The sequence below is a fragment of the Schistocerca serialis genome, chromosome 2 (assembly GCF_023864345.2).
Source record: "Schistocerca serialis cubense isolate TAMUIC-IGC-003099 chromosome 2, iqSchSeri2.2, whole genome shotgun sequence".
Classification (NCBI taxonomy): Eukaryota; Metazoa; Arthropoda; class Insecta; order Orthoptera; family Acrididae; genus Schistocerca; species Schistocerca serialis.
Genome location: NC_064639.1, coordinates 836,615,311 through 836,625,335, shown reverse-complemented (window position 1 = coordinate 836,625,335; position 10,025 = coordinate 836,615,311).

The following is a 10,025-nucleotide window of genomic DNA, read 5'->3' as shown; positions in this document are numbered from 1 at the left end:
CGCCCTTGCTCAAAGATGGGATAGCTGATAGTACTGTCAAAAGTTACATAGGACTAGGAAAGAGTGGGCCAAAGTTACAATTAAATGATACTGGTTAATTTCGTCATCGTTGTGTTCCACTTCGTCTTCAGTTCAGTAGCTCATGCAGTGTTACACGTTTAGTCTGCTCATTCGATGTAATAATTAATTTGTACAACAGCACGGACTAAGTCCAGTTTCTTTTTTAATATATCTGCCTCCTAAAGGAGGCGACCATCAAACTCAATTAAGAAATCAACACCTCAAAGTCTTTGGATTGACACCTGAATGCAATTACTTACCACCAATTTAATCTTTGAAATTATATAGGTCCAGATTAATCGCACTACCTCCCACAAGAACTGCAAAAAAGTGGTTCAAATGGCTCTGAGCACTATGGGACTTAGCACCTGAGGTCATGAGTCTCCTAGAAGTTAGAGCTACTTAAACCTAACTAAGCTAAGGACATCACACACTTCCATCCCCGAGGCAGGATTCGAACCTGCGACCATAGCGGTCGCGCGGTTCCAGACTGAAGCGCCTAGAGCCTCTCGTCCACAGTGGCCAGCTACAAGAACTGCCAACCAGGAGTGATGGAAAATAACGGAATTTTACGCTCTGTATAAACAATGAAGCACTTGAGATGTGAAAGATCGACTTCTGACAAGAGGGAGGAATTCACAAAGTAGCTGATATACCGGGAGTGGAAACTTATTGTACTGAATCTGTCGTCACACAAGGAAAAACATGAAAGACATGTAGCACAACGTAGGAGGGGAACGGCTTCATATTTCTTACTGCAAGCCCAAGAACACTTCCTACGGGAAAAGAGGAGCATCTTCATTTTGTCATTATTTACCATTGATAATAAAGTGCGCTTAATTGTACCATATTGTCTGATCAATTTCTCTCCAATATCAGCGTTGTTGTCACGATAGCAGTGCGGAGGAATTTTCCTTAAGTTACCACAATGAGCAAAGTTCACGGATAAGTCGCCCGCTGCCTGTGCAAGGGTCGTACGATATCCTGATTTACGAGGGTAAAACATCTAAGCCCTGGGCTTTATAGATCATCTGGAAAAAAAACAAAAAAAAGGGAAAAAAGGAAAACGCTAGGGATACGCTATGCTTCGGCACGACCAAGCAGTGATGAAATTATCTGTCGGGTGATTCAGAATGAAAGAACAGATTTCAACTGTTTGTTACAAATATAAGAGATATGCATATACTGTGCATGTCCAGTACCTTGCTGAAGTGCAACGTGCATTCCGCCGTCGATTCAGTATGAAGACGCCTCTGCATAAGCACATTGATCACTGGAGTACAAAATCCTTGAAAGTTGGCGGCAAATGCAAAGGGAGGAGCACTGGCCAGCCACGCACCTCTGATAAATACGTCGTGCGTATACGAGAAGTGTTCACACGGAGCTCTCCGAAGTCCACAAGACGGATAAACTAGGAACGTCAGCTTCCTCAAACATCAGCGTGGCTTGGTCTGAAATAACCCTGCATAAGAAGCCTTAGAAGTTGTAGCTACTGCGGCGGTTGCGTCCTGGCGACCATAACAGAAGGTACGAATTTTGCATTTCAATTATCCAGGATATGACAACGAAACTTTTACCATACGCCTCATCTTCTAGAAAGAATTGACGTTTCATGTATCGCGTAAAGTAAATCGATATAACGTAAGAATTTAGGGGTCGCAGAATCCTGGCCTCGTCGTCGAATATGAAGGAGACTCACTGAAAGTGAATGCGCTTTGTGCCGTTTCTGTTCGTAAAACTTATGGACTTTTCTTTTTTGCGGAGGAAACTACGACAGGAACCTCATACCTAGACATGATGCAAAACTCAACTTCACGAAGAGTCTAATGATTTCATTTTTGTGCTTGTCGACGTCCCGCCTCACTTGCACCGTGAGAGGGAGAGAGAGAGAGTAGAAAAGAACTGTTGCAAAATTAATCACTGAATCCACAACGCGACCTCACGACTTAGTGCAAGTCAACGCAACAACTGAACGTTATGATTTTAAGTTCCACGCGAAATGTTGAAACTTGACAGGCATAAGCAAAAAGCAAGTAAACTGGGTCACTTTCTTCCCCTCATAGAGCTGAGAGCAGTAGGTTTGAACGTGATCTAACACAAAATCTCAACCTCACTTAACGTCTAACTCCACATTCCACCAGAAAGTGTGTACTTGCCGGCTGCTCTGGTGTGAGTCACTGGCTACAGTTCACAAACATCCCTCGGACACCGTGCCCATAGCCATTTACTTAATATGGGGGCAGCAAGTGACCAAACCGCAGTGTCTGTTAAAAAGTGCAGGATGCTGAGCCAAACACAGAGGCTGGAAAATGGCGGGTGGTTGTTGCCCCTAGGTTGTTCCGGAACGGAGAAAGGATCCAGAAAGTTCTAGAAAGTTCTGCAAGGGATTACACATGGCCAGTCAATGGATTTGGTTTAATAAACGGAGTGAAGGCTCGTCTCTGCCTTTATGTTCCCAACAGGCAGGCGTAAAGACAGCCAACGAATTCTCCCACGGTTCCCAGAGAAAAAAGAAAGGGACTACCTCCAACTGGAAGCTATATCGTCATGTTCTCATCTCATGCAGGTGAACATACTGGGACTTGGCATATGGAAATGTCTGAGGCTACTGATCCCAATAACGAAATATAAATAAACCAAACTCAGATATCAGATGAAATTCTCCTCCAAGCATCTGCATGTGAATATCGAAATGTACCTTACAGGTATGTACAATAAAAAAGTAGTAAGTCACCGCAGGATAAAAATTATGAAGGGTTCACGAAATCCCTCCTTTGTTGTTTTACCTCTCCAACCCAGAAAACTAATCTTTATTGGTCCATCATGGACAGGGGACATGGATGGTTAAGTAATTGTCAATGTAAATAAAATTCACCAACAGCAGTGTAACTTTAGACATTATTTTATTTTATTGTAAAAGCTACCAGTTTCGGCATTTCATTATGCCATCTTCAAGCTCCATACGCAGCTATCCAAATAAACGAACATGTTGTATAGTACCATAAACCTCTGGATATCATGGATTCGATCGTTACACTATTGCTTCATTCGAAGATGTGATAGCAAGATAGATTGTAACGATCGAATTCACGATATCCAGAGGTTTATGACTCTATACGACATGTTTGTTTATTTGGATAGATACGTATGGGGCCTGAAGATGGCGTAATGTAATGCTGAAACTTGTAGCCTTCACAACAAAATAAAATAATTTGTCACGTTGCACGGCTGTCGGTGAGTTTTATTGTCATTGATAATTACAGAAAATTAATTGAGGAGCCTCTACTTCTGTAACATCTACCGTGTGAATTTACATGTGCACAATTTTGTATGGATAACGTTACATTAAGCCTTAGTTGTAGATTTTGAAGTGGAGATTTGCATGATAACTGATGTGACAGGAGGGTATCTGACAAAGATTATCTTTCGTTTAAACACTAATTTATATCATTAAAACACTGATCATCATCCTCATAAGAAAGAGACCGTGAAATAGTTGATAAAGTTTATTGTTTGTACAAACTTTATGATTATAGATTATTATGTATAATAGTGTTACTCTACTACCTGACAAATTGCGCTTAGTTGATTCAAATCGAAAGTAGCGGACCCCTTTCAAACGGACCACCCAAAATCATTCAGCGGTGATGCAGAACTGAAGAGCTGGCAAGCGACAGGAATGGAGAGCTTTATCAAACAGACCCTAGGAGTCGATGACCAAAACAGCGACACGATGAGGTGATCTCTCAGGTTTTCACGGTGTCATTGATTGACAGTGTGCTTCTGGATGTTGTGAGGAGTTGCTGCTTCCATTTCGTACGTAGTACAGTCTTATCAGAGCCCAGGCACCGAGTACACGTAACAGCGAACCTCGCAGAACCTAAATAAGACGATTGGGTCAGTGATCGAAGTATTGTGCCAACAATGGGGACAATAGCTCGACAGAACATCCGGAAACAAACAGTTAAACAACAAAGTGAAATTTACAAAGAGGGGTCAGACAGGTTCAGTTTATATTTCCAAATCTGCGCTCAGGTCATATAGGAAATTCTCAGATTCGAAAGTTGGAGAACGAAAAGCAAAATGTGTTTAATGAAACAAATACCATCCATCTCGTCTTTTTCATCATTGTGTAGGGTCCAGCTTTGAGGCTAATGCTTGCAGTTTTGTGTAACCGTGAGGTGCTTCAATTCTTATTGTTCGGGCAGGGCTTATGTCGAACAGGGAAAATACTTTTGAAGTCTCCATGAAATATTACGGTGTTTAAATAAGGGCTCATATTTACATCCACCACATCTAAGCCAGATGTATCTATCACATGTAACCTAAGACATCGCTAACTAAAGATGTGATTCTAAAAATAGCTTAGGATTCTGCATTCCCGATATCACTGTGAAATTAATTAAAGTAACCCATAGGATGTGAAAAGAAAACGCTTTCACATATTCGCCAAAGGTGTGGAATATTAGGACAAACCCCAATTCGTGCAATAACCACATAGCATACCTACTACTTGAAAGAGAGTTTTCAACTGCTGACTGTTACCGTCTGTCAGCAAAAGAAACCATTTATAGTCCTAGACACCAGTCTGCAGCACCTCCAAAACCCCTTTGGGGAGAAGTGCACGTATTTAAAGTTGTGTCCGTTTTTACTTTTTCTGTCTACAGGGTATCCCAGGAGGAATGGTTAACATTCAGTAATACGACAGAACCGATCATTCGAAGTAACAAATTTGGTAAACATGGATTCTAAAATGCACACCTTACTAGATACGAGTATTCTTCATCGTTGATACTTTGAATGAAATATCTTCCACCGCAGGCTCCTTGCTTACCATATTTTGAGATGTTGTGGTATGGACCAAAACAAAAGCAAAATGTCATGTAAACGTGGGCACTAAACTGCATACCTTAAGGGTTGTGAGCATTTCTTCATCTTCGCTTCTGTGATCCACATCTCTTTTACTGAACAAGTGCTCATAGCTCTTAAGCTATGTATTTTAGGGTCCATGTTTACTAGACAACGTTTTCTTGTTTTGATCCCTACTAACACCTCCCAAAATATGGAAAGCAAAGGGCTTGCAGTGGAAGAGATTTGTTTCACCATATCGAAGATGAAGAGGTGCTCATACAGTGAAGCACTAAAGAAACTTGTACAGGCAGCATATCCAAATACAGAGATACATAAACAGGCAGAATACACTGCTACGGTCGGAAACTCCTGTATGAGACAACTACTGTCTGGCGCAGTTATTAGATCGGCTAATGTTGCTACAATGGTAGGTTATCAGGATTTAAGTGAATTACTGGGACATTGAAACTGTGTGCAGGACCGAGATACGAACTCGGGACCCTTGACCTTCGTGGGCAATTGCTCTATCAACTGAGCTGCCCAAGCACGACTCACGACTCGTCCTCACAGCTTCAATTCTGCCAGTACCTCGTCTCCTACCTTCCGAACTTAACAGAAGCTCTTTTGCTAACCTTTCAGAACTAGCATTCCTAGAAAAAAAGGATATGGTGGAGACATGGCTTAGCCACAGCCTGCACGATTTTTACAGAATGAGATTTTCACTCTGCAGCAGAGTGTGCGGTGATATGAAACTTCCTGGCAGATTAAAACATTGTGCCGGACCGAAACTCAAACTTGGGACCTGTGCCGTGGGGGGGAGTGCTCTACTGACTGAACTACCGCCGGCCGGAGTGGCCGAGCGGTTAAAGGCGCTACAGTCTGGAACCGCACGACCGCTACGGTCGCAGGTCCATGCCTCGGGCATGGATGTGTGTGATGTCCTTAGGTTAGTTAGGTTTAAGTAGTTCTAAGTTCTAGGGGACTTATGACCACAGCAGTTGAGTCCCATAGTGCTCAGAGCCATTTGAACCATTTTTTGACTGAACTACCCAAGCACATTCAAACTTCGAGTCTCAGTCCGGCACACAGTTTTCATCTGCCAGGGAGTTTCATATAAGTGCACACTCCGCTGCAGAGTGAAAATCTCATTCAAGATTTAAGTGAGCTTGAACTTAGTGTTATAGTCGACCCACGGGCGGTGAGACACAGGATACCTGTGATAGCGATGAAGTAGGGATTTTTCCCGTACGAGTGTAGCATGAATATTAGGAAACCGGCAAAACATCTGATCTCTGACATCACCGTGGCCGGGAAAAGATCCTGCAAGATTGGTCCAACGACGACTGAAGAGAATCGTTCAGCATAACAGAAATGTTACCCTTCCACAGATTGCTGCAGATCTCAATGCTTGGCCATCAACAAGTGTCAGCCCGTGAACCCTTCTACGAAACATCTTCGATAGGGCTTTCGGAGCCCAAGACCCACTCGTTTACCTTTGATGACTGCATGACACGAAGCTTTACGCCTCGCCTGGGACCGTCCACAACAACATTGGACTGTTGATGACTGGAAACATGTTGCTTGGTCAGACGAGTCTCATTTCAAATTGTATCGAGTGGATGGTCATTTATGGGTGTGGAGACTACCTCATGATTCCATGGACCCTGCATGTCAGCAAGGCACTCTTCTAGATGGTGGAGGCTCTGTAATGGTGTGGGGCGTGTGCAGTTGGACTAGTGTGGGGCCTCTGAGACGTCTAGATATGACTCTGTCAGGTGACACGTATGTAAGCATCCTGTCTGATCACCTGCATCCATTCATCCCCATTGTGCATTCAGATGGACTTGGGCAATTTCAGCAGGAAAATGCCACACCTCGTACGTCCAGAATTGCTACAAAGTGGCTCCAGAAACACTGTTCTGAGTTTAAACACTTCCGCTGGCAACCGAACCCCCCAGACATGAACATTATTGAAACATCTGGGATTCCTTGCAACATGCTATAAAGAAGAGATCTCTACCCCCTCGTACTCTTACGGATTTGTGGATAGGCCTTTAGCATTTGAGGCTGACTCCAGTACAGTTTTACTGCCGCCAACGTACATTTCGCGGAAAGACCACAAAGAAACGATAAGAGAGATTAGGGCTCGTATAGAGGAATATGTGTATGGAAATGAAGTCCCATGCTTCTTTACAGAGCGTAGGGGAACGCTGCGGGAGACCCGCCTTACTAGGCAAGGTCCTAATGGAGGTGGTTTGCCGTTGCCTTCCTCCGACCGTAATGGGGATGAATGATGATGATGAAGACGGCACAACAACACCCAGTCATCTCGAGGCAGGAAAAATCCCTGACCCCGCCGGGAATCGAACCCGGGACCCCGTTCACGGGAAGCGAGAACGCTACCGTGAGACCACGAGGGGCGGACATAGAGGAATATAGGCAGTCATTTTTCCCTCGTTCTGTTTGGGAGTGGATCAGGGAGAGAAGATGGTAGTTGTGGTACGAGGTACCCTCCGCCACGCACTGTATGGTGGGTTGCGGAGTATGTATGTAGATGTAGATGTAGGATTCATGGTGTCAGTTCCCTCCAACACTACTTCAGACACTAGCCGTCCATCCCACGTCGTACTGCGGCACTTCGGCGTTCTCGCGGGGGCCCTAAACGATATTAGGCAGGTGTAGCAGTATCTTTGGCTCTTAAGGGTAGTTCTTAAGGTATGCATTTTAGAACACGTATTTACTAGAGTTTTTTCCTTCGAATGATCGTTCCTGTCATATCATACTGGGACGCCCTGTATATTCTACGGAACTGTTTCTGCTGGCCCTTGTGAAGCCGACTATTGGCTGACGGACTCTCTCGACCTCATATGGCAGCTGTTGTCAGTAGCCTTGTCTCGTGTTGCTAGTAAATCATCAGAATGAATACGAAAGCTGAATGCGTTGCTAAGTTCCTCGTCATATACTTGTAGCGAGCGCCCTACCACCGAGTCGTATCGCACGTTACGTTTATTTCCTTATCGCGACCGTCTCCTGGAACGGGCGTGTACATTCAGTTGTTCAAGTCACAGAATTGTTTCATCCTTATACAAACTAATAAACCTAGTTGCCACATGCTTCTCTATATCCTTATATTTTTCCAAGTTCAACGGCACCATAAAACGTACGTCTTCCTCTCATTATTTCTTGAAAATACCGAAACTGAGATTTTCCCGTTAGCAGAGGTGTGTCAAAGGAATGAGTCCGGTGATAGAACACACCCAGCAAAGTTGTTGTGTGAAACCTTCGTCTAATCTCATGATTAGTGAATATCAGTGAAGACTATACAGAAATTCTCACAGTTGAATTCAGTAATTGTTCCGTAATATACGTTTAAAAGTCACTGAGCATGGAATTTTAATTTGTGGAACTAAGTAACTTCCAGAATCAACACATCAAATCCGGTTTTGATGATTTCAATAGCCGTGATACTATACCGGGCTACTGAAATACCGACAACAGTGGAGAAGTTGTGATAGAATGGGCTGACTCGTGTGACCTGTCTGCTACGTGATAAACTTCCGGTATAAATCAATAGTGCAAAATGTAAGCGAGATCTAATCCAGATCTCATCTTTGTGAGCCATCAAATATATGTTTTCAATTACCTGTCCTAAATTTCTCATCTCTGTTTTTCGATTTGTATATTTAGCAGCGTTCAACTGAGCAAAGTGGCGCGGTGGTTAGGTAGTGGACTCGCAGTCGAAGGACAGTACTTCACATTCCCGTCCGGACGTTCAGATTTGGGATTTCCCTGATTCCTGTAAATCGCATAAGTCATTATGGTTATTTATCCCATATACGGTTGCACGTTGGTCTATTTAAAAAAAAATCACTTATGGTGAAATTTTTATGTGAATTTTCTGCTTTAATCGGATTGAAACGATATTAAAGAATATAAGGCAGAGTTGAAACGACCGTCTTAACAATGATTTGAGCAGGGCTTTTGGTGATGTTGAATTCGATATCTCATGATTGAAAGCGAAACAGTTGAATGTCTCAAAAAGTGTCAATACTGTGATCTGACAGGTACCCGCAAAATAAATAGGAACGAGTCATTTGTGAATCGGAGTAGTCGTCTTGGAAAGTGAATTCACAGATGCTTCCTCGTGTTGAGTGCTTGGTCCATCGGTTTTGTCCCTGTACATCATTAAGATTTCGTCACGAGGCTTAAGAATAGCGCTTCTGCCACATCAAGCTTGAATTCATGGCCTATGCTCAGTGTCACGAAGGGCCCAAGATCTAGGTTTTAAATTAAACTCTAACAAATCATATGTGATCTCCATATCGCACTGGAAGTTAAGTGGCAAATATTTCGTGATATGGTTCCTTGTGCACTGCTTGATGATGCCAGTTTTACCTAAAATAAAAAGTTTTCGACACTACTTCTAGTGAGCACGTAAACTGTGAATAATAAACTGTCACAGAATTCATTGAATCTCTTTCATGCTTATGATTTTGCGAATCAAAGATCTGAAAATACATTTCCACCTACAGAACAGTAAAATATAGTCTAGGCATTAGTCCTGCCCAATGTGTAATATTCGGATATAGTTCAACATGATGGAAATCTTAGGCTTTTTGCTCTTCAGCGATTTATTTGTCACTAGTATAAGCAACACTTCTCAATAATAAATTCTTGTGATCATTCTATAATGACAATTCAAGATCTAAAACGTCTACCATCTTGGTGGTACCTATCCCGAACTCTAAATCTATGCTTCTCCGTTTCACCCATATATCTGAAAAACAAACTTACCATGTCATACCTGTAGTTCGAACTTGCGCCACAGGACGGAAGAAACATTTCATACACTGATTCTTGATGAGCCTGCCTTTCTGAGAGGACGCACCGCCGTCATAAGGAAGGAAAGCCATCCTCGTGTCCCAAGTTGCTTCTGTCTGTTTTCGACGTTTAATGGGTGCTCGTCGAAATACATAGTAACTGTGCTCCTAGGAGAACCATTTGTAGACAAAAACAGAACGGATATGGCTAAGCTCTATTGGCAGCCACTCTGAATCCGAGATGGCTCGAGATCTATGAACGATTGTCTGCAATACACTGCTGCATTCGGAAGG